Source organism: Pongo abelii, chromosome 16, assembly GCF_028885655.2.
Source record: "Pongo abelii isolate AG06213 chromosome 16, NHGRI_mPonAbe1-v2.0_pri, whole genome shotgun sequence".
NCBI lineage: Eukaryota > Metazoa > Chordata > Mammalia > Primates > Hominidae > Pongo > Pongo abelii.
In genome coordinates, this window is record NC_072001.2 from 104,037,026 (window position 1) to 104,061,383 (window position 24,358).

Consider the following 24,358-nt stretch of genomic DNA (forward strand, 5'->3'; position numbering starts at 1 on the left):
GTGCATGCCTGTAGTCCCACCTACTCAGTAAGCTGAGGCGGGAAGATTGCTTGAGCCCAGGAGTTCCTGGCGATAAGATCACATCACTGCACTCCAGCCTGGGCAACAGAGGGAGACCCTGTCACTAAAAATTAAAAATAACATAAAAAATTTAAAACAGAACTACACTCATTCACTATGGTTATAAGAGTTTGACAATAATCAATGAAAGCATTCTGTGAGAAACCGTTCATCATATAGAAGTTACAATAAAGAGTTTTTATTGTTAATTGTAAGTAGTGTGCTACCTGTCCTTTATGTCAGTGACACTTATAGTAAACTTATATGCATATAAATGCATGTGTTTTCTTTTGGAGAGGCAGTTGTTAAACATATACCAGCCTGCCACTGGTCCAGATGAAAAAATAAAGAAAACAGCACCTTACCTAATACATTTGCACCGAATGGAGTTAAATGGATTTTTTGGAGTGTTTAAAATGGAATTAGCTTAGGCATATAAAAAACAAAGCAAATAATATGACAGAATGATTCTTAACACAAGGAACAAAGATTGCACAAAACAGGAGATGTAATCCCGTCTACTATATGGCTCAGCTTTGAATTTTTAAAGTCAAAATAAAGAATATTGATTTAACCAAAATCTGAGCGATAAGTACTGTATGACATTGGTTGTACAATGCACCTCAAGAGGGAAAAAAAACTGTTACTGATGAATGAAATATCATCTATTGTTGCGTCCCATTTTCAGACATTTTAAAATGTGAAGGAGTTGTGCCTGACTCGGAATCAGAACGGTAAAGATTAATGTCTTCATGCTAAGCTTGATAGTTCCAGTTGTTTTCAATGTTTTGATTAAGTCATAAAATGTTAACATTACATGTTAAGTATTATCTTTTTTTAATCCTGGAATACAAGAGTGATTTACTATTAGAAAGTCAATGCACACACTTCATCACATTAATGTATTAAAGGAGAAAAACCGTATCGTCTTCTCAACAGGCATCTGAAAATCAGTGGAAATCATCCCCAACTCTCACTCCTCCCAGCTACCTCCTGGGTGGGCTGGAACCTGAGAAATCTCATCAGTAAAGCTCAACAACGTTGCTGAATGCATTCTCCTCTTCAGGCCACAAGAGCTTTGGGATTGCATGCTGTCACTCAAGATCAACTGTAAGAGGCTCATAGAGGTCCAGAGAGGCCTCAATGCTCCCTGATGTTGATGCCCCCAAACCCAGTCCAAATCTAAGCCAGGCGCTCGGACCCACAGCAGTGGTCAGGGCCCTGCAGCCGGGCAGAGCCCTGCTCCTCTGCGAATCTAACAGGGACAGGCAGAAGAGTAGATAGGTGCCCACCCTCCCCAACTCCAGCTGAGATGCACGTTGGCCCAGAACAAGTGAGCTGCCTTGTAGAGCTACCACAAGAAGGAAGCTGGGGCAGGAACAGAAGTGTCTGCTGTCTGTGTGCTAACAGACTGTGCCCCAGTTTCTAGCCCCGAGTCACACAGCGAGGCTTCTCTGAGGACATAGTCCTGCTTTGTGCCTGCCAAGTCATCGGCTCCCCTCACCTCCAGCGGGAAGCTGTGGGGTGGCCGAGAACTGGGTGAGCCCATCCCCCACCAGAAGTCTCTCTGTTCACCCAGTGACATCATCTTCTGCTCCCTGTGATCTTGGTAATCCTATCCATCCTGTGCTTTCCCCCAGAAAAATAAATTAAAGCAAGGCCCTCTGAGTCCCCATTCTACTTAATTGTCCTGCCTTCACAGTCTTTGTTTGGGAAACAGTCCTCACAGCTCAAGACTCTTCAAGCATGGATCTGTCTTGCCATGATTATTTCTGGAATCTCTTTGAAATTCCACTCGATGTAGAAAACATGTCCTGCCTGTCTCAGATCTCACTCTATTCAGTCCATGCAGAGTGGTATTTCCACCCAGCCCGTCTCCTGGGGGGCCAACCTGGGAAAGTTCTCACACACCTTGTCAGAGCCCCACTACCTGGGCAGTGATCAGGAGGTTTGCAAAAAATGGAGAGGCCTTAATTTACAGCCAATGAGGTCAGGCCACCGCAGCGATGCCCCAGGGGAGACGGCAAGACGGAATGAGCTCACAGACGTCCGACTGCCCTCAGGATTGGAGAATCCAGGCAGCCCCTGCATGCCTCCTCTGGCTTCATCCAAGTCAGGACAGAGTCACCTGCAGCCACAAATCAACTCCAGAACCTTTCCTGAATGACACAAAGGCTCTGAAATCGGTGTCTGCCTCTGGTCAGTTTAAGACCCTCTCCTGCACTGTGTACAGGAAGAATGACAGGCTTTATGCAGAATGCTTTTAATTTTTCTCTACGTCAGAGCAATGCTCAACTCGCTGAGCCCTGACTTGCAGGATGACTAGTTCCAGGGCACCCTGGGGCAATCCTGTTCCAGGAACAAGCTTTAGTGAGCCAGGGTGGCCCTTTTCCATCCTGCTCACACGTGTGCCAACAATCGGATTTTAGTAATTTCTGTGCTCCTAGAGGACTGAGTCCTGGGGATGGCTGCCATCTGCTCAGCCTCCTGTCACAAGCCTGAGTCCCACCTCGCTGCTAGTCACAGATCCCAGCCAGCCCGTAGCTCCTGTCCAAACACAAAAGCCAGGTCTTGCAGTAGAAGCCAAATCCCATGCACCAACTTATTAAACTAAAGAAGAAGCCAAGTGAAAAAGGCATCACCAGAAGTAACATGAAGTTGTTCTGGGCTTTTGGCTTGGTGCCAGTCTAGCTGAAAAGCAGGTAGCTGAGGTGTGGTGGGAAGCTGGAGTCAGAGGGACCAAAGTGGGAATGAATGCCCTTGGACAGAACGCCACAATAGGCCAAGCACATGGTAAGCACTTGATCAATGCCAGCCACTATTTTTGCTTATTTGCTTTTATTATTAATATTTAAATTTATAGACAGTGAAATGGACTTCCATGTAGTGTACAGTTCTGTGAGTTTTGAGACAGGTAGATTTGTGTAACCACCTCCCCAATTAGGTTATGGAAGACTTCCGTCCCCCAGACTCTGGCCTCATGCTGCCCTTCATAGCCAAACTCTTCTCCATCCCCAGCCCCTGACAACTGCTGGTCTGTTTTCCATCCCTATAGTTTTGCTTTATAAACTCACGCAGTAGGTAACCTTTTGCAACTAGTTTTTTTCACTCAGTGTAATGCCTTTGAAATTTCTCCATGCTGTCATCTGTCTCAATAGTTTATTCCTTTTTATTGTGAGGTAGTATTTCAGATACCACAGTGTGTTTATCAATTCACCCATCAATAAGAGTGTTTCAGTTTTAGTGATGATAAATACTCTTTCTATGAACAGTCATGCACAAGTTCTGTGTAAACATGCTTTCATTTCTGTAGAGCAAGTATCTAGGCGTGGGATTCTTGAGTCGTATGGTAAGCGTGTGATTAAACTTAAACTGATAAACTGTTTTTCAGAGGGGCCACGTCACTGTGCATTCCCACCAGCCTGTGTGAAAGTGCCAGTTGTCTTATTTTTGCTGCCACTTGGTATTGTCAGTGTTTTCATTTTAGCCATTCTAATAGGTGGGAAACGGACTCTCATGGCTGTTCTAATTTGCGTTTTCCTAGAGGCTAATGATGTTGAAGACTTCTTGTTGTGCCCATTTGCTTATATCTTCTTTGGTGAAGTGTCTCTTCAAATATTTTGCCCATTGAAAAAATTCAGTTTATTTTCTTACTGTTGAGTTTTGAGAGTTCTTTATATACTCTGGATATAAGTCCTTAATCTCATAAGTGATTTGCAAGTATATCCTCCCCATTTATGACTTGTGTTTTCACCCACTTAATAGTGCCTTTTGTGGAGCAAAATATTTTAATTTGCTGAAATCCAATTCATGAATTTTTTCTTTTCTCAGTCATGTACTAGATGTTAAGTGTAAGAACTTCTTGCCTAACCCAAGGTCATGAAGCTGTCTTCCTGTTTTCTTCTAAAAGCTTTATAGTTTTACATGGTACATTTTGACTTAGTTCTTTTATAAGGTAAGAGACTTAGATCAGAGACTTTAAAAAATTTTTTTGCTTATGGATGTCCAGTTGTTCTGTTGGCAAATTTTAACATGAATCTTTTTCACCCTCCTCTTTATATTAACTTTTGTCTCTGTAAATTGAGGATCTTTTTAAAAAAACTTACAATGAGAAGACATGTGAAAAGTGCTTTGCAAGTGACTTGTAGAAAAGTAGATAAATAAATATTAGTTTAAAACACACACACACACACACACACACGTAGTAAAATATTGCAAAATGAAGATTCAAAGATGAAGATTCATCACCCGGAAATAAATTCTGGAATCACAAGGTAAAGTTTGCAATGCTAACTTAAAACCACTTAAGGCCACTGGCTCACAGGCAGCCTGCTGAAGAAGAAATTTCTCTGCCTTTCTGTGAAAACAAGGCCAGTCCCTTATCCAGTTAGTGGTGGGATGAGCTTGCTGGTAAAATTGTTGGATCTCAGCTGAAGGTGAATGCTGTCCTCCTACCTTGTGGAGTGTAGCTTGTGTGCGAGTGGGTGTGGACCTGTGTGCACACTCGGGGTGTATATGAAACCCACATCTACTGGTCTCTGCCCATGCAGACCCCTCATGGGAGCGGTATTCATGTGAATGATTTACCCTGGTGACTTCAAGACCACAGAACTCCATCCAACAAAGGAGCTCATTTACTTTCTGACATGGTTAATGTCCTGATTTAATAGCCTTCTTGTATCACACTCAGCACCCTAAATTATAGGGCAACCCAGACAATAACACTGCAGGGTTTCAGGCTGCACCTCTCCCCAGAGCTGCCCTCCCATACTCGAGTGGAAGCAGCAGAGGTGGACTCTCCTCCCTTCCTGCGAGCTGCATGCCTCTGCTCTCGTTAAAATAACTGTTTGCACCACCTTGTTGCTCCAGATCACAGTCTCCTGAGATTTTTCAGCCACAGGAAATACTATTCTGAACATATAACTGCACATGTAAAGACTAAAAATGTCTTTCTTGTTGATATTACTCAAGAAGCAGAGTCAGTGTTTCTTGATTGTGTGCTCTGCAATGCCTCTGTTATGAAAGATTAGTTTCCATAATGACCCTTTGGAGGGAAGTAGTTATGGTAAGGATTTCACAAACAGGAGACCCTGAACTTGCTCCTAAACCCAAAACTTGCTGTGTAAATCCAGGGAGCTGCCGCTAGGCATATTTAGTGCATAAGAAAAATTTGTCAAATGGGTTTAAGAGACTTTTACAACCCTGGCATTAATCACAAGGTTAATAGTAAGGTAAAAAGGTAAAATACTCGTGCCTAGAACCCAAATTCAAGGGCCTACATCCAAGACAGCCAGGTGCCTTACAGCTGAAACTCTAAGAACCATTTCTTCACTTTGATCTACTAATTTACACAATAAGTAATGACCTAAGAGTAAACTAAACAACTGAAAGCATAAGTTATCTAAGAAATGAAATCTCACTTTAAAAAATACTGTCACTTTCTAAAACTTAGATGCCGCTTTATAAATATGGGAAATAAAATGTTTTAATGAGACAAATAGGGAATGACAGGTTACAAAAATTAGCATCCATAACAATTTAAAAACAGCTTAATATTTTATAATTATATCAATTTGATTTGCTAGAAGCAGGTGAGGTGGGAAGGAGAGGCCTCTTGAGAAAGAGGAAGGGAAAGCAGGCAGGAACGGCGCTGTATTTTCTGCTCCAGATATTACTCAATTCCATTTTGAATCTTCAAACCTTTACCCAACTCTAAAAAGAGGTGCCTTGCAACACTGGGAGAAAACATCCTTTTTTTAACTTTTATGTTAAGTTCAGAGTACAAGCGCAGGTTTGTTACATAGGTAAACCTGTGACATGGCGGTGAGGTTGTTGTGCTGATTATTTCCTCACCCCAGGTATTAAGCCTAGTACCCATTAGTTGTTTTTCTGGATCCTCTCCCTCCTCCCAACCTCCACCCTCAAGGAGGCCCTAGTGTCTGTTGTTTCCCTCTATGTGTTCATGTGTTCTCATCATTTAGCTCCCACTTATGACGGAACATGTAGTATTTGGTTTTCTGTTCCTGTGTTAGTTTGCTAAGGATAAAGGCCTCCAGCTCCATCCATGTCCCTGCAAAGGACATGATCTTGTTTTTTTTTTTATGGCTGCATAGTATTCCATACCCATTATATGTACCATATTTTCTTTATCTAGTCTATCATTGATGGACATTTAGGTTGATTCCATGTATTTGTTATTGTGAATGGTGCTGCAATGGACATTCATGTGCATGTGTCTTTATAATAGAATGATTTATATTCCTTCAGGTATATACTCAGTAATGGGATTGCTGGGTCAGATGGTATTTCTGTCTTTAGGTCTTCGAAGAATTGCCACACTGTCTGCCACATGGCTAAACTAATTTATAGTCCCACCAACAGTGTGTAAGCATTCCTTTTGAGAGAAAACACTCTTAGGAGGCTGTAGAAAAGCCTTTAGTAAAGAAGGCTACGTCTTCCACAGAGCATCCTGACCATCGTTGGTTATACAATCTGAGCTTTGATCCCATTCCCACTGTAGACGAATTAGTCACTCTCTGAGCCTCAGTCACGTCATGTGTCCAATTGGGATAGCATTCCTATCTTGTAAAGTCGTCGTGAGGACTAACAGATGTAATACAGCAAGGCGCCTAACAAAGAGTGGCATTGGATAGTGTGAAGATTCAACACAATTTCTCAGGTATTATTATTATTACCATGATGAGTATTTGGTGATACCTTGAAGCTATTCAAATTAGGCAATGTTTTATTGTTTTGTGGCATCTAATCAGTGCCAACCCATTCTCTCTCCCTCCCTATGTCTCATGCACACACACAAATGCACACATACAACACAGCGAACTGAATTTAATGATAAGCTAGGAAGTATGAGAACACCTGATTTCTTTTTGGCTCATAAAATAAGAGTAAATTACTATAAAATAAAATAAGAGTAATTACTATAAAAGAATAATCATTATTACTATATGACACTGAAGTCAAGTAAAGATGGAATTTATAATAAACATGAGCATGCTGCCCTGAAACCCATATACAGCTGTGTGTGCTCTAAAGAAAACGAGCTGTGGAAAGAGCAACAAGAAGACAATGAAAGAAGAAATAGGAAGAAGCACATAGAAGCTGATGTACCCCCTCCTATACTTTTTGCTGACCAGTTGAGGGGACCCAGGCCATTCCCTCTACCTAGAAATGGAAGGAACGCTGGGCTCACAAGGGGCAACTCTGAGGCCTTGATGAAAAACATCCCTCAGCCCTGTGGAACTGCAGCCGCTGTAGTTGATAGCATGTAATACAAAACACATTTGTTAACTTTCTTTATATCTAAATAAATAAATACCCAGGGGAAGAGGAATCTCACTACAGTAATCTGATTTGGAGATGTGTCTCAAGAAAGAATGCACACCCAAGGGCTGGCACGGAAGATGCGGACAGCTATCAGCCAAGCGAAACAACTAGAAAAGACCCACCACATTGGACAGGGTGGAAAATGGCAAATGGTATGGGCAATGGAACCGAACAAATCCCTTGAGAATTATATCATTTTTTTTTTTTCGTCAGATTGAGTCATGTGGGAAGATTTGGGGGAACAAGTCAAAATCCATTACTTCAGGAAACATTCAAGGCTAAAGTCAGTTTTATAGGTTATGTGTGAATATTCATAAAATCCATATTGGGTTTTGTATGCTTTATTATTTCTGGATAATTTGAAGCAACGCCTTACCTTTGAGACACTTGGCAGAGCAGGGTGGCATCCCAGCTTGCAGAACTGTTGGAGAGGATCTTGGCCTGCCACACAGAAAGACAAGGAATGGAGCATGGCCACTCCGAAGACCAAGGATGTGGAAATATTTCATGTCTGGCAGACGTGATACCACTCAGGAAGTGGTGGGGGGCAAACTTATCTGCCCAGAAGTTGTTGGCTAGATTTTCAATCAGCTAAAAATGGGGCTGCAAATGCTGACACCCCCTCCCTTAATCATGTAAGTGATGCCCTCCTGCATTGAACTAAAGGATCCCTATTATTTCTGATGAGGACTTCATCAGCATCTTAGGTTAGTGGAGGGACTGGGGATTCTTGGCTTCCTAAGATGTGAAATTCACAGATTCAGGAGCTTATTTCATCATCATTCCTTTCTCCCCTTTATGTCCTCTATGTCTCTATCATTATACTTCTTTATTCTAAATTTTCATTGAACCTAAACTTCTAACTACACAACCTCCCAAAGAGACATGATCTAATTGTATAGCTCCTTTCACTTAACTGAAAGTCCAATGCAACCTCTGATAAATTATGAAAGTAAAATCAAATAAGCTAGGAAAAGGAATCTGAACTTTTTAAAGTGTGGGAAGTTATGGCAGAAATGAAGACAAAGAATTTTACTGTATGTCTGCTTTCGTTTTGCAAGCATTCATGATCAAATAAAAATATTCATAGAGAAAAAAATGACAGTGGTTACTCACTGTAAGGACTTGTTCAAAAATAAAAATAACCAATCTAGCAAGTGTTGCTTTTAAAAGCAACAGATCCCTAAAACCTTTTAAATTTTCTCCTATACAGACCTCAGGTCCAAAATAAAATAGAAAACAGAACTGCAGAATATTATGAGATAAAAATAATACAAAAACATTTATCAGAAGCTATATGATACAGCTAAAGCAATATGTTGAGGGAATTTCATAGCTTTAAGTACTTAAATTAATAGTATATACACTCAACTAAAAAAAATTACTGGGAGTGATGGCTCACGCCTATAATCCCAGCACTTTGGGAGGCCGAGGTGGTTGGATTACCTCAGGTCAGGCATTCGAGACCAGCCTGGCCAACATGGTGAAACCCCATCTCTACTAAAAATACAAAAATTAGCTTGGCATCGTGGCACATGCTAGTAATCCCAGCTAGTAGGGAGGCTGAGGCAGGAGACTCTCTTGAACCTGGGAGGCGGAAGTTGCAGAGAGCCAAGATCGCGCCACTGCACTCCAACCTGGGCAACAGAGTGAGACCTGGGCTCAAAAAAAAAAAAAAAAAAAAATTTAAGGAGATACAAATGAAATAAATTTGAGAAAATTGCAGGGAGAGATAATAAATATAAAAGGAGAAAAAATTAACCAAATCAAGGAAAATGGCAGAAAACCACAAAAAGAAAAAAAAATAGGTATGAAATTGGAAAATTCTTAGCTGCAAGGAAAATTTTAAAATAATAAATGATTACCCTGCTCAATTTTGCAGAAATAAATATTAAAACCTCATGATTTTCTAATAAGATATGTTACTAAATATAGAAACGAAAAGAGAGAAATAGAAACAAAATAGTTCACATAGTAGAGACTTTAAGAAAGCACTCAGCACAGCTGATTTTGTAAATGAATTTCATCGACCATCCAAAATGCTGATACCGTCAATGTTATTGAAACTGCTATGAATGATAAAGAAGGAAATCTTACAATGTATGTTTTATTTCAGAACTTTTATTTTTGAATACTTTTAGATTTACAGAAGACTTGCAAAGATAATACAGGGAGTTTCCATACGGCCTTCTCCCAGCTTTCCGTACTGGTAATGTATTCTATAACCAGAGTACATTTGTCAAAACTAAGAAACTATTAATGGCACAGAACTATTAACTAACCTACAGATTTTATTTGGATTTCACCCATTCTTTTTCCACTGATGATCCTTTTCTGTTCCCAGATTCAATCCAAAATATCGTGCTCCATTTAACCAATTATTTTTATGAATAAAAATGTGTGTGTGTGTGTGTGTATATATATATATATAATATATATATATATAATATATATATATATACAGAGAAAGAGAGAGATAACAACATTTGAGAATGCCTCCCAAAAGAAAAATATAAATCAATCTCACCCATGAACATAGTTTAAAAAAATTCTAATCCAACCATGCTTTAAAAGAAAAATGCACCATAGCCAACATGGAGTTCAATCTAAGATGTGAAAATGCCCCAAAGTAGGAAATCTACTAATACAACATGGAGTAGGTCAAAGAAGAAAAACTAAATTAGTTTGTCCATAGATTTAGAAAAGGCATTAAGTTCGGCCAGATGTGGTAGCTCATGCCTGTAATCCCAGCACTGTGGGAGGCAGAGGCGGGCAGATCACCTGAGGTCAGGAGTTCGAGACCAGCCTGGCAAACATGGTGAAACCCCTCTCTACTAATAATACAAAAAAATTAGCCAGGCATGGTGGTGGGCGCCTGTTATCCCAGCTACTAGGGAGGCCAAGGCAGGAGAATCGCTTGAACCCAGGAGGTGGAGGTTGCAGTGAACTGAGATCTTACCACTGCACTCTAGCCTGGGTGACAGAGCGAGAACCATCTCAAAAAAAAAAAAAAAAAAAAAAAAGAAAGAAAGAAAAAGAAAAGAAAAGAAAAAGCATTAAGTTCAACACAATTCACATTTAATGTCTTAATAAAATAGGAACATACCCATTTATCATGATTTTACACACATATGCAGGTGCCAACATTGTGTTTAATGACAAAATATTTCTACTGAAGTCAAGAAAGATCAGGATGCTCACAATTACCACAACAATTCTAAATTGTATTTGAATTACTCATTAATATAATTAGACAAGAGAAAAAAATGCAAAAAAATTGAGAAGGAAGTAAATGTTTTATTATTTGCAGATCATACAATAGTATGCCTCAAATACACACTCACACAGGAGAATCAACTGAAAAACTGTTGTAAACAATTAAGAGACTTAGTAAGATCCCTGGTGACAAAATTAAACAAAAGTTAGTAGCTTCTCATGCGCAAGCAGCAACTCACTAGAAAATGTAATGGAAGAAAAGAGTAAAAAAAAAAAGAATATCTGGGACTATACTTTTTAAGAAATACACAGGTCCTATATAAATATACTTTATAAATGATACCAAAAGACAAGAGAGGACTAAAATATGGGGAACTACTTTATTATTTGGTAGAAAACATCAGTGTTGTAAATGCTGAAAATAATTCTCCCTAAACTAATGTGATCTCAATAAAAATATCAATAGGATCTCCTCATTTTTTAACTACACAAGCTAAAGAAAAATTCACGCAGAAAACAATAAACATTTGATCATTTCCAGAAAAACTGTGAAAACTCAAAAGAGCAATAATTTAAAGACAGCAATAATTTAAAAATATTGTAGAGCTGTAGTTTGGTTTTCATGTGTGAACAGGCAAAAAGATCAATGGAATCATGCAGTGAGTAAAGAAACAGGCCAAATACATACAACAATTTGATGTATGATCCAACTGTATTTCAGGCTGGGCGCAGTGGCTCACGCCTGTAATCTCAACACTTTGGGAAGCTGAGGCAGGAGGATTGCTTGAGCCTAGGAGTTTGAGACAAGCTTGGGTAACATAGGTAGATACCATCTCTATAAATAATTTTTAAAAATTAGCTGGCTGTAGTGGCACATGTGCCTGTGGTCCCAGCTACTTGGGAGGCTGAGATAGGAGGATCACTTGAGCCCAGGAGGTCAAGGCTGCAGTGAGCTGTGATCGTGTCACTGCACTCCAGCCTGGGTGGAAGAGCGAGATCCTATCTTTAAAAAAAATGAAATTATTTTTTTAAAAACTGTATTTCAAATCAGTGGGTAAAAGGGTAGATTATTCAAAAGTGGAGTTGGGGTACCAGGGTAGCAATCTGTAAAAAGTAATATAAAAATTTTTATCTCACTTCATTCAACCAAAAACTTCTAGTAGATGGATGAAATATTTAAACACATACGAAAGATAAAACTGCCAAATTATTAGAGTAAAACTTGAAAACATTAAAAAAAAAAGACCCTTGAGTGTTTTTGGAAGGGCTTTCTACATAAAACATAATATTCCAACATGATAAAAGTTATGAATCTGACCACATAATTCTGTTTAGGAAAAATTACCATAAACAGAGTTAAAAAAATAAATGACAATCTGCGGGAAAGCATTTGTCACAGATAATATAGAGAAAGTGCTGATTTCCACAATTTGTAATGATCTGTTGAGATTCAATAAGAAAAGACAAGTAACAGATAAATAAGTAAGGCTATTTTCATGTACAAATGGAATACAAATGGCTACTTGACCTCAATCATAATTAAATAAATGTTATTTAATTTAAAAGTAGAAAGCTTTTACTTTTCAAACTGGCCAGGACAAAAAAAAATTAACTTTACAAACTATTGTGATGAAGCAGCACTCTCATTCAACAACTGTGAAAGAGATCATTGGTGTAACTCCTTGTATGGCAAACTTAGCCCTATCTAGCCTTTGACCCAGTTGACTGGGGCTTTTGATCTGGGCTTTTATCCTTGAAGATACTCACAGAGGTATGCAAAGACATATATAGAAGCAGGGTCATGGTTGTTACAAATAACAGCCAATAACAGCCAAATGATTCAAACATTCTAAATGCCCATCAGTTAGACTGGTTAAGTAAGTTATGATACATCCACCCAAAGGAATACAACAGAGTGGTGAAAATGAACGAGGAACTATGACATAATTTTTACTTCAAAAAGAAGAGAAGAAAAACAAAATGAGATATTATTTAGATATTATTACCTGCAGAGTAAAATGATTTTTATACAGCAAGAGAGTGTATGGAACCCCTGCAATTTTTTATTTTATTACTGTGCTTAATACTACATACTCCTGGGCCGGGCGCGGTGGCTCACTGCTGTAATCCCAGCACTTTGGGAGGTCGAGGTGGGCAGGTCACCTAATGTCAGGAGTTTGAGACCAGCCTGGCCAACATGGTGAAACCCCATCTCTACTAAAAACACAAAAAGATTAGCCGGGCTTGGTGGCAGGCACATATAATCCTAGCTACTTGGGCGGCTGAGGCAGGAGAATCACTTGAACCTAGGAGGCAGAGGTTGCAGTGTGCGGAGATCACACCATTTCACTCCAGCCTGGGTGACAGAGCAAGACTCCATCTCAAAAAAAAAAACTACATACTCCTTATAAGTTCTATTGTATCTATCAAGTATGATATAATAGTATTGGTTTTTAAGAATGAGGTGCCTCTAGGATGATAACATTGGTAGTTGTCCTAAACAGGTTCTGGGGTTAAAATCCTGGGTTGGCCTCTCTAGACTGGAGACCTTGGGCAGGTCATGTATCCCTCCATGCCTTTATTTGTGCATCTGTAAAATGAGCTTAAGAATTGTACCCACCTCATAAACTGTTGAGAGGATTAAAAATATAGGTACAAATACCAAGCCTGGTGTTCCAGACATAGTGAGAACACAAAAGACTTAGCCATTATCACAGTTAAAGAATGACCTACAAGATACTAAGTGAACAGAGCAGGAGACAGAGGGTTTCGTGGTGCCACTCCCTTCCGTGGAGAAGCTGGAGGAGGACCGTGCTTGATGAACTCCTAGAATATTTACGCCCACATAAATTGGGCAACAATGACTGCTCCTGAGAGGAGAACTCAACTAGGAATTTAGGATGGGAGACAGACTTGCTTTCCATTGTACAATTTGACTTTGTTCCCATGTATATGATTACCTTTTTAATTAAAAAAATTAATCTAATATGAAGCCAGTCATAAGCTGCAAGGCTTCCTGCTCTGGCTAGGAGGAATTCCACATGCTCACAGCCTTTCTCTCTGCCCATTGATGCTGAAGCTATCCATAATCATAGAGCTTGATGTCATGCCAGTTCTCAGTGGTGTTGACAGACTCCAGCTCAAAAGTTCCTTTATGAGACCTTGTCCCTCAGTAAAGCTTGCAAATTGCTCTGATCTTAGCAGACAAAGCCATCGCTCATTCTCTGAATCTCCGAATATCCTACACAATAACGTAAGAATTGGCCAAAATTACCCCAGATAAAGCATCCTTTAGAACATCAAAGTCCCTGGTTTCCAGGCTGTAGGCTGCAGGTATGTGACAGGCCTGACAGCCCAGATGGACAGCAGAGATAAAGCGAAAAGTGAAATTCTCCGGCCACAGCGCCAGCGTTGGATTTGGTGCTAGAGTTTCTGCCGAGGGGATTAATGTTATCCTCGGAGGTGTGAGCACATTTTGCTTTTACCTTCAAAACCAGGTAATCAGCAGCAGATAACAATCAGAGAAGGCCGCCTTAAACCCTCAGTGAGCTGGAAAGTCTTTCTCCTCCTGCCTGGTTTGTTTAATTTTGGTCTGAGTCAGTTCACATACACAACATATTTTCTATGTTTTCACTAAATTCCTTGTTTCTAGCTTTGTTTATGGTGTGAGCCTATTTCCCTTCCTTTCATCATCATTGCACTTTCCAGAGCAACCAGTGTCTTGTCCACGTTTTTGAAGACCAGCTATAGAAAACTTGCCATTTGACTCAACTGACATAAATAACGTCCAGAAATACAGCCAAACCAGAATCTTGCACACATTCCCCAGAATACATACATGTACAACCTGAAGTCGGCAGCACAAGTTTGAGGGCTCAGCTACCCTCTGGCCGAGAAGTTGCTTAGTCGTCTTGCTGGACAGCTAAGTTCTAGCTGTCTCTCTGGAAGGGAAACATTTTACCAGGTAATAGAAGAAATTGGAAACTTTTCATATTTGACAGCTGGACCATCAGCTTTACTTTGTCCTATTTTAGCAATAAGAGTTATGTTCACAAAAATAAGCACAAGTCACTTAATTGGGACATGCTCTTGGTTTTTTTTTTTTTTTTTTTAACGTAGATAATGGGAAACTAGCAAGAAAGAAGTTAGTGATACAGACCTAGTACCAGAAGACCCTGGTACTATGGAGACCCTCTGAAATAGAGTTTGCAGTGAGGATTTGTTTGGTGTTTTTTGTTGTTGTTGTTGTTCTTGTTTGTTTCGTTTTTGGTTGAGTCCAAAGTATTCTCTAATTCTTGGTGTGAGGATAATTTGTAAATGTCAGTGACCCACAACAGCCCTGGGACAGTATTTTGAAGGAAAGCAGAAAATAATTCAAATAGTTTCTGTACTATCATCTCTGGCTGATTGACTGACGACATGTAATAAGTTACAGAATGTATTGTTTAGATAAATGCTCCTTGAACCTGGATGCAACTAACAAGCATGCAGGTCAGTGTGTGGGGGAGTGGCAGGAAGTAGGATGGACCCAGTTAGTGGGTGCCTCTTTCAGAGCACAGCTGTGTTGGAAAAGCATGGAATAGACTTGAGTCCTGAACAGCTGGATCCAAATCTGCACATTCTTCCGGGTGCTGCCTTTCAAAGCAGCCCCTTCAAGTGGCTGGACACCCACTCCCACAATGCAGCTTTGGAATATGCTTGGAATTGCAGAGTGTGGACTCACCTTGCCAATAAACCTCACCAAAAAAGGTTAATAAGTCTCATCAAAAAAAAAGTGGTCTCATTACCTTGCTTACGTTCAAAAGATTTCTTTTTAAAGAAAACAAAAAATGGTGTTACCTACTATCATTATTTCTACACCAGATCTGAGTGACTTAGAACTGTTTTCAAAATGAAGCCCACCTTCAAAGAACAAGGATTTGTCACTTATGAGGAAAATAAAAATCATGCTCCCCCAGCCCTGAGCTGTCCGGGTATGTTTTAGACAGGGCTGGATTGCTGGAGTAAAATATGGGCCCACTCCTAACGCAACAACGTCGGTTGCTCCTGTGAGAGCAATGTTTTCTAAGCATGACCCCCATGACCTCAGGTGACACCTGGAGGGTATGTGGTCCACAGTGTGAACAGCTTGTTTGCCTGGTGTGGGGTCTCTGCCACCTGATCAAGTGAAGGCCCAAGAGGCCTCCGAATCTGGGAAAGATACATGGGGACACCACCTTGCCTAGGCAGAGCCACCCTTAGCTGTTACCCTAGGGTCATTTAGACCCATTGTCCCAAGGTCAGATAAAGTCAGTCACTTCAGAGGGTTGCATCTGCTGACCAAGACTTACCCCTGAAGGGCCTAGGTCACAGATGTCCGATTCTGGCCTCTCAGGGAGGTTCTTTTGTGTCACTGGAGAGAGAGGCGAGCAGCCGGCCCTGGGGAGGGTCCAGAAAGTAGGTGAGCATGGGCTGCTTCTTGACCCCTCCAGGAGCAGAGGCTCGGACACTCAGGCACCCTGCGACTGTGCCTTTCAGAAAGACAGCAGGGGGCGCATCAGAAATCATCTGACCACTCTGCTTTTCGGCTCATGGTTAGGTCCCATTTGAGACTTGAATCAGAATAGTTGTGTATTTACCTAAGAGAACTCCTTTTTTTAAAACAAACAAACAAAAACAGAAAAACAGAAAATAAACACCAACTTTATTAATGTAATAGCATTTTTTGTTTGTCTGTTTTGAGCCAGCATCTTGCTCTGTTGCCCAGGCTGGAGTGCAATGGTGCGATCTTGGCTCAGTGCAACCTCTGCCTCCCAGGTTCAAGTGATTCTCGTGCCTCAGCCACACGAGTAGTTGGGACTACAGATGTGCAAGACCACACCCGGCTAATTTTTGTATTTTTAGTAGAGACGGGGTTTCACCATGTTGGCCAGGCTGGTCTTGAACTCCTGACCTCAAGTGATCCACCCGCTTCATACTCCCAAAATGCTGGGATTACAGGCTTGAGCCACCGTGCGGGGCCCCCAATTTTTTTAAAGGAAAATAACACGAAACCAGCACCGCCAGGTAAGTGTTACAAGACTGAATGTCCACATTTCTTGTTTCGATAGCTTCTACACACCAAAGCTCCCTCAAGGACAACTGCCACCAGAGTTGCTGCAAGAACACCTTTTTTCACTGGGTGTAGCTTCACTGTCAACTCCTCAAGCAGAAGACTGAAATATTGTTTCTTTTTAGAAGATCTTAGTTTAGGGAGAACATATCAATATGGAGAACAGAGCTTTGCTTCTCGAATTCGAGAAAAACCATGAACGAATCTATCAGTTTTTCTCTGATACAGTGTGCCCAAGTGCCCTGTGAAGAATCCTTTTCCATTTCTCTCATGTGTCTGGGTGAAGGGAGAGGAGGGGTGGCAAGGTGCTGGTATATTAGCAGGCGCTCCTGGTGATGCCCTGGGCTCCGCTCCCTTTCTGCTGGTGGTAGAAGGCTTATTTTCTGGCAGCTGCAGCAGCTTGATGTGGAGGAGGAAGGGGACACCCACCAATCATCTTTTTTTTGAGACAGAATCTCGCTTTGCCACTTGGGCTGGAGTGCAGTGGCACAATCTCAGCTCATTGAAGCCTCTGCCTCCCAGGTTCAAACAATTCTCCTGCCTCAGCCTCTTGAGTAGCTGAGATTATAGGCATGTGCCACCACACCCGGCTAATTTTTGCATTTTTAGCAGAGATGGGGTTTCGCCATGTTGGCCAGGCTGGTCTGGAACTCCTGATCTCAGGTGATTCGCCCGCCTCGGCCTCCCAAAGCGCTGGGATTACAGGCGTGAGCCACTCAGCCCCACCCAATTACCTCTTCTTGAAGCCGTATTTTTTGCATTCATGGAAGAGGTCTGTCTTAGAGCTCCCCAAATTGACAATCTTTGGGGAGCCATTTCTATTTTTGACACAGTCTTCTGATGGCAACCACCAGCCTGCGTGCAGCAAAAGATCAAATCAGGATGATGTTTTGCTGTCGCTCCCAACAAAACCGGCCACTGGGCTACCTATTAAGATAACTTTGAATCCAATGCATAAACCCATCTTTTTCCATTTATAAATCATTCCCTTTCCTTTCATGAATTCACCTCATTTAGAAATAGTTTCTTTGTTCTCCTTGTCTCCAAATCACTCCAGTTTCAGGAACTGACATTTTAGTTGCTTAGCTGTGCCTTCTGATATGGTTCAGACATGCAGGCATTCGGGATTTTAAACTTATTTTAAAACTGAAGAGAGAGCTGGTCCCTGGGGGCGAGCAGGACAGGGATAGGTCAAGTAACTGCTGGTCCTGCTTCCTGAGGGGACACCGATAGGAAGCTTCATAGCAAGCCATGTTTCATACCATCTGGTGCACATATCAATATGTTTTCCAAAAGATAATAAAGGGGGAAAAATAAACATCTTCAATCCCTCTAGAGAAAGGCTATTCTTCTTAAGAGTCCACACTCACCAGGCCCAGGATCTCCAATCCCACCTCTGCCCTACACAGGTGAATGCTATCATTGCACGGTTGAGGAAACTGAGGCTCGGGTCAAATAGCCACACAGCTGAAGAAGGTCCGTGCTGGGTTGGGGCTCAGCACCAGCTGACCCAAAGCTGCGCTATGTGCCACTTTGACGTGTTCACTTCCAGTGAATCATGTATTGGAAAAACAGGTTGACTTGTTTATAGTCAGTGACACAGTCTGACTTACTTTGCTTGTTTTTGTTTTTATGTCCCTTGTTGCTGGGTATCTTAAAAAAAGAATAACTCTTCTAATGCATGCCTTAAACAGCACAGAATTGTGAACCAAACCTGACACAAAGCTAGCAATTTTTTAAATATTTTAAAGCAAAAAAGTGTAAAGAACAACAAATAAAAGCAATTGTACCCATAATTTCACTACTTCACCCTGTTTTCATATACTCCCTGACATATACGTACATAATTATAATCACAATGTAGATATAATTTTGTTGTTTGACCTTTCAAAAATGTTGTGTCGTGGATGTCTCCCCCATTTCTAGCATTTACATAATTACTAATTGCTGGATGTCATACTATACATTTCACCTATTGACAAATACATGCTTTCCAGCTTTCCTGTTGTATGATCCACTGTAACGAACACTTTCACACATACTGTATCTTTCTTCAGTTATCTTGGGATTAGTTCCCAAGGGGCCATATTAGTGAAACAGTATGGAATATTTTTATATATATCACTAAGTTATTACTCTCCCAAAGTGATAGACCCAATTTGCAGGGCCACCAGTGCCAGTTTTACTGCAACCTTGCCAGCCCAAGTGGGCAAATCTTCCAAACAACACTGATTTGCCTGATGATTAACTATTCAATAGGTTATGTATTTCCTTACGGTTACTGTGGCAAACAATAAAACATCAGAAGAAATAGAAAACTGAATTCAGATGGGATTCTAGTTGTAGAATTTTAGTGCTCGTAACGACCTAAGGAGGGGGAGGCTGGGCGTGGTGGCTCACACCTGTAATCCCAGTACTTTGGGAGGCCGAGGCAGGCAGATCACCTGAGGTCGTGAGTTCGAGACCAGCCTGACCAACATGGAGAAACTCCATCTCGACTAAAAATACAAAATTAGCCAGGCATGGTGGCGGATGCCTGTAATCCCAGCCACTCAGGAGGCAGAGGCCGGAGAATCCCTTAAACCCAGGAGGCGGAGGTTGCAGTGAGCCGAGATCGAGCCATTGCACTCCAGCCTGGGCAACAAGAACGAAACTCTGTATCAAAAAAAAAGAAAAAAAAAAAAAAAACGACCTAAGGAGGAGGGAAAATCAAGGAATCACTTCAAACTCAGCCTTTACGCAAACACATGAAAAATCACAGACTCATTTGTCTGAAGTCCCAAATCAGGTCATTAAGAAAACAGGGTGGGCCGGGCGCGGTGGCTCATGTCTGTAATCCCAGCAGTTTGGGATGCCGAGGCAGGTGGATCACGAGGTCAGGAGATTGAGACCATCCTGGCTAACACGATGAAACCCTGTCTCTACTAAAAATACAAAAAATTAGCCGTGCGTGGTGGTAGGTGCCTGTAGTCCCAGCTACTTGGGAGGCTGAGGCAGGAGAAGGGCATGAACCTGGGAGACGAAGCTTGCAGTGAGCCGAGATCACCCCACTGCACTCTAGCCTGGGTGACAGAGCAAGACTCCGTCTCAAGAAAAAAATAAAAAGGAAAAAAAGAAAACGGGGTGGACAAATCGATGGGGAGGCGGCGCAACCTTTTTCCTTCTCAGGCAGAAGACCCTGAGTAAGCCCACCGCTGCCACCCACTGCCCCTGAAAGGACATCTGAATACAGTGATCCCGGTGATGCCATGACTCCAACCAGCAAGGAGCATTTCAAACAGAGCTGCAGAGAGTCTGTGCGTTTCAACGAGAGCCATATCCCGAACGCCATCCACTTAGTTCTCACTTTCCTCCTTCCTCCTTTCCCTGCCTGCTTTCTGTTTTTAATTAGGACCTTGGAACTCACTAGTACAGATCCAACTCATTTACAGACTGACTTTCAAGTTGTTTAAGTCTTTTAAGGAAAATGACTCTTGATTTCCAGCCTGTATGTGTCATTACACCCTCATGCGTCTCAGGGAAATTAGCAACCTGATTCTTGCCCTGACTGTCATTTAAAATAAAAAGCTTTCTTATTTGCCATCTAAGAAAAACTATAGTAAACCCACAGCAGGCGGATAGGAGTAATGAAACATAGTTACCTGTATTCACCAAGTTCCTGGGGTCATATTTACCTGCATGTGTCTCTGGGTAACTGGGGGATGATGCATATTTGCCGTTGTGATGCAGGCGTGTGTGTGGAGTCTGTGTGTCGTTGTGATGCAGGCGTGTGTGTGGAGTCTGTGTGTCGTTGTGATGCAGGCGTGTGTGTGTGGAGTCTGTGTGTCGTTGTGATGCAGGCGTGTGTGTGTGGAGTCTGTGTGTCGTTGTGATGCAGGCGTCTGTGTGTGGAGTCTGTGTGTCGTTGTGATGCAGGCGTGTGTGTGGAGTCTGTGTGTCGTTGTGATGCAGGAGTGTGTGTGGAGTCTGTGTGTCGTTGTGGTGCAGGCGTGTGTGTGTGGAGTCTGTGTGTCGTTGTGATGCAGGCGTGTGTGTGTGGAGTCTGTGTGTCGTGATGCAGGCGTCTGTGTGTGGAGTCTGTGTGTCGTTGTGATGCAGGTGTGTGTGTGGAGTCTGTGTGTCGTTGTGATGCAGGTGTGTGTGTGGAGTCTGTGTGTCGTTGTGGTGCAGGCGTGTGTGTGTGGAGTCTGTGTGTCGTTGTGGTGCAGGCGTGTGTGTGTGGAGTCTGTGTGTCGTTGTGGTGCAGGCGTGTGTGTGTGGAGTCTGTGTGTCGTTGTGGTGCAGGCGTGTGTGTGTGGAGTCTGTGTGTCGTTGTGATGCAGGTGTGTGTGTGGAGTCTGTGTGTCGTTGTGATGCAGGCGTGTGTGTGTGGAGTGTGTGTGTCGTTGTGGTGCAGGCGTGTGTGTGTGGAGTCTGTGTGTGCTGGACAGAGCAGTGTGCCCCCTAAGGACCTCGGGGTCCCAGAGCTGTTGACAGGCTGCCTCACTGGACGTACAGAACCAGTAGGTGACGTCGCTCAACACAAAGCCTCCAAACGGCCCTGCCACGCCCCCTTCCCCCTGCCACGCCCCTGCCACGGCCTCTTCCACGCCCCCACCACGCCCCTGCCACACCCCTGCCACGCCCTTCCATGCCCATGCCACGCCCCTGCCACGCCCCTGCCACGCCCCTGCCACGGCCTCTTCCACGCCCCCACCACGCCCCTGCCACACCCCTGCCACGCCCTTCCATGCCCATGCCACGCCCCTGCCACGCCCCTGCCACGCCCCTGCCACGGCCTCTTCCACGCCCCCACCACGCCCATGCCACGCCCCTGCCACGCCCTGTGAGTGTATCCGGGTCTCCTCGCAGTGGCTGTTTGAACGTAGCCCACCTTTTCTGATGATTAAGGTTTTCCGGCCCTTCACGGGGATTATGTCGTGAACCCTCTCACAGCAGCTATGAGAGACTGCGGCGCTCCCCAGATGAGGAAACCTGGTCCCCCAGCGCCAGGTAACCCACCCGCAGCCTGCGGGAGAGCCGAGGTCTGAAGCCAGGCCTTCGGGCTGCCTCTTCCCCAGGACCCGGGGTGCGGGGCGTGGTGGCTTTAGCCTCTCAGGCTGCTCCGAGCGTCCCTCCAAACAGCGAGGGGATGCACAGCCTCACTCGGGAGGGAGCCCTGCCAGTAACATTGAACCTGAACCCAAGCCAGCCTTAGACTGAACTTTCAAGGTACAATTGAACAACGCCGTGAGGAAATGGAACATTCGACAAGGTATTAGGTCGCATCTCTCTCTCTTTTTTTCTTTTTTTAGATGGAGTCTCGCTCTGTCGTCCCGGCTGGAGTGCAGTGGCGCGATCTCGGCTCACTGCAAGCTCCGCCTCCCGGGTTCAATCGATTCTGCTGCCTCAGCCTCTGGAGTAGCTGGGACTGCGGGAGCACGCCACCAAGCCCGGCTAATTTTTAGTATTTTTAGTAGAGATGGGGTTTCACCGTGTTAGCCAGGATGGTCTCGATCTCCTGGCCTCGTGATCCGCCCGCCTCGGCCTCGTAAAGTGCTGGGATTACAGGCGTGAGCCACCGCGCCTGGTCGCACCTCTTTTAAAAAGCCAGTGTTATCTGGGAAAGTGCAAGGGGTAGGGAGTGGGGGGTACTGTTTTCGATTAAAAGAAATGAAAGAGACCTTGTGCGTCTTCTTAGATGATATGACAGTACCACAGACACTACAGTTAGATGAGAGTCCAGTATTGTCTGTTTTCTCAGGTGTGATGACTGTGTTGTGTCATGCAGAAAAATGCCCTTATTTCTAGGAATTGCATGCTGAGATCTCGGGGAGTAAAGGGCCATGATGTCTGGGACTTAATTTAAAATGATTTGACAAGGACAGGCATACACATAGAGACAAAGCAAATATGGCAGATGTTATCAATTGCTGAATCTATGTGCTGAGTACACAGGTATTTGTTGTATTGTCTTTTCACCTTTCCCAAATGTTTAAAATCTTTCATAATGTCATTTGGGGGAAAAAAGCTGATCTGGCTATACTTATTTAGGAATGTGCTGGCTAAAAGGGAACTAACAAATAAAAACTTAACTTAGAACATAAAATTTTAGAGACTGAAGGAACCGGAGACCTTCTAGAGCTCAACTCTCATTTTAAAGATGAGGAAAGTGAGCATATTGATTTTATCTTATTTTCTTTTTCTCATTACTTTTTAAATGTTTTTGGTTTAACTTTATTTTAAGTTCAGCAGTCCATGTGCAGGTTTGTTACACAGGTAAACTTGTGTCATGGGAGTTTGTTACACACATTAGTTCGTCACCCGGGTATTAAGCCTAGTACCCAATAGTTGTTTTTCCTGATCCTCTCCTTCATCCCACCTTCACCCTCCAATAGACCCCAGTGTGTGTTGTTCCCCTTTGTGTCCATAAGTTCTCATCATTTAGCTCCCACTTATAAGTGAGAACATGTGGTATTTGTTTTTCTGTTCCTGTGTTAGTTTGCTAAGGATAATGGCCTCCAGCTCCATATTGAATAGTTAAAAACTATTTAGGCCATGCGCAGTGGCTCACAGCTGTAATCCCAGCACTTTGGAAGGCCGAGGCAGGTGGATCACTGAGGTCAAGAGTTTGAGACCAGCCTGGCCAACATGGCGAAACCCCTTCTCTAATAAAAATACAAAACAATTAGCCGGGCATGGTGGCAGATACCTGTAATCCCAGCTACTCCGGAGGCTGAGGCAGGAGAATCGCTTGAACCCGGGAGATGGAGGTTGCAGTGAGCTAAGATCACACCACTGCCCTCCAGCCTGGTGACCGAGCGAGACTCCGTCGCAAAAAAACAAAACAAAACAAAACAAAACAAACTATTTAAAATAAGTGTTATAAACTAACAGCTTATTTATCCCAGGCACAGAAAGACAAATACTGCATGATCTCACCCATAGGTGGAATCTTAAAACGTTGAACTCACAGAAACAGAGTAGAATGGAGGTTACCAGGGGCTAGAGTGTAGGGGGTTGGGGTGATGTTGGTCAGAGGGTACGAAAGTTCAGTTAGACAGGAGAAAGTTTATCTTTTAGTGATTTTCATAATTTTGACAAAGTTGAAACAATTGAAACAAAGTATCTAAATATTTTAATATTTGTAATTATTTTTTAATTGTTGAGTGATTTTAATGAGTCAAAAATATAAGACAATCATGCATAATACATATAAATAATTTGAGTGTTCAACCCATATTACAAATGAAAGTAAAGAACAGGCAGATTCTGAGACTTGGGACAGGCAGCATTTGGCACCTGCGGAGGCCTGGTTCTACACGTCTGTAGTGGCAGAAAGGCAATATATATCAAAACCTAGGAAAATAGGCAGGGCACGTGGCTCACACCTGTAATCCCAGCACTTTGGGAGGCCGAGGCGGGCGAGTCACCTGAGGTCAGGAGTTCCTGACCAGCCTGGCCAACATGGCAAAACCCCGCCTCTACTAAACATACAAAAATTAGCCAGGTGTGGTGGCACATGCCTGTAATCCCAGCTACTCGGTAGGCTGAGACAGGAGAATCGCTTGAACCCGGCAGGCAGAAGTTGCAGTGAGCCGAGATCACGCCATTGCACTCCAGCCTGGGTGACAGAGGGAGACTCCACCAAAAGAAAAACAAAAAACA

The 24,358-nt window shown here is 42.8% G+C and overlaps 1 long non-coding RNA gene across 1 annotated transcript in view; it reads right to left on the reverse strand.

Annotated features, from left to right (window-relative positions):
* LOC129050594 (uncharacterized) overlaps positions 1-21,204 on the reverse strand; it is a 33,077-nt gene extending 11,873 nt beyond the window's left edge. The window contains exons 1-3 of the long non-coding RNA XR_008514273.1: positions 20,353-21,204; positions 15,951-16,038; positions 7,781-7,845 (exon numbers count right to left, since the gene is read on the reverse strand). This is a non-coding gene — a long non-coding RNA (uncharacterized LOC129050594). The remainder of the gene's footprint in view (positions 1-7,780; positions 7,846-15,950; positions 16,039-20,352) is intronic.
* Between the last annotated feature and the right edge of the window lie 3,154 nt (positions 21,205-24,358).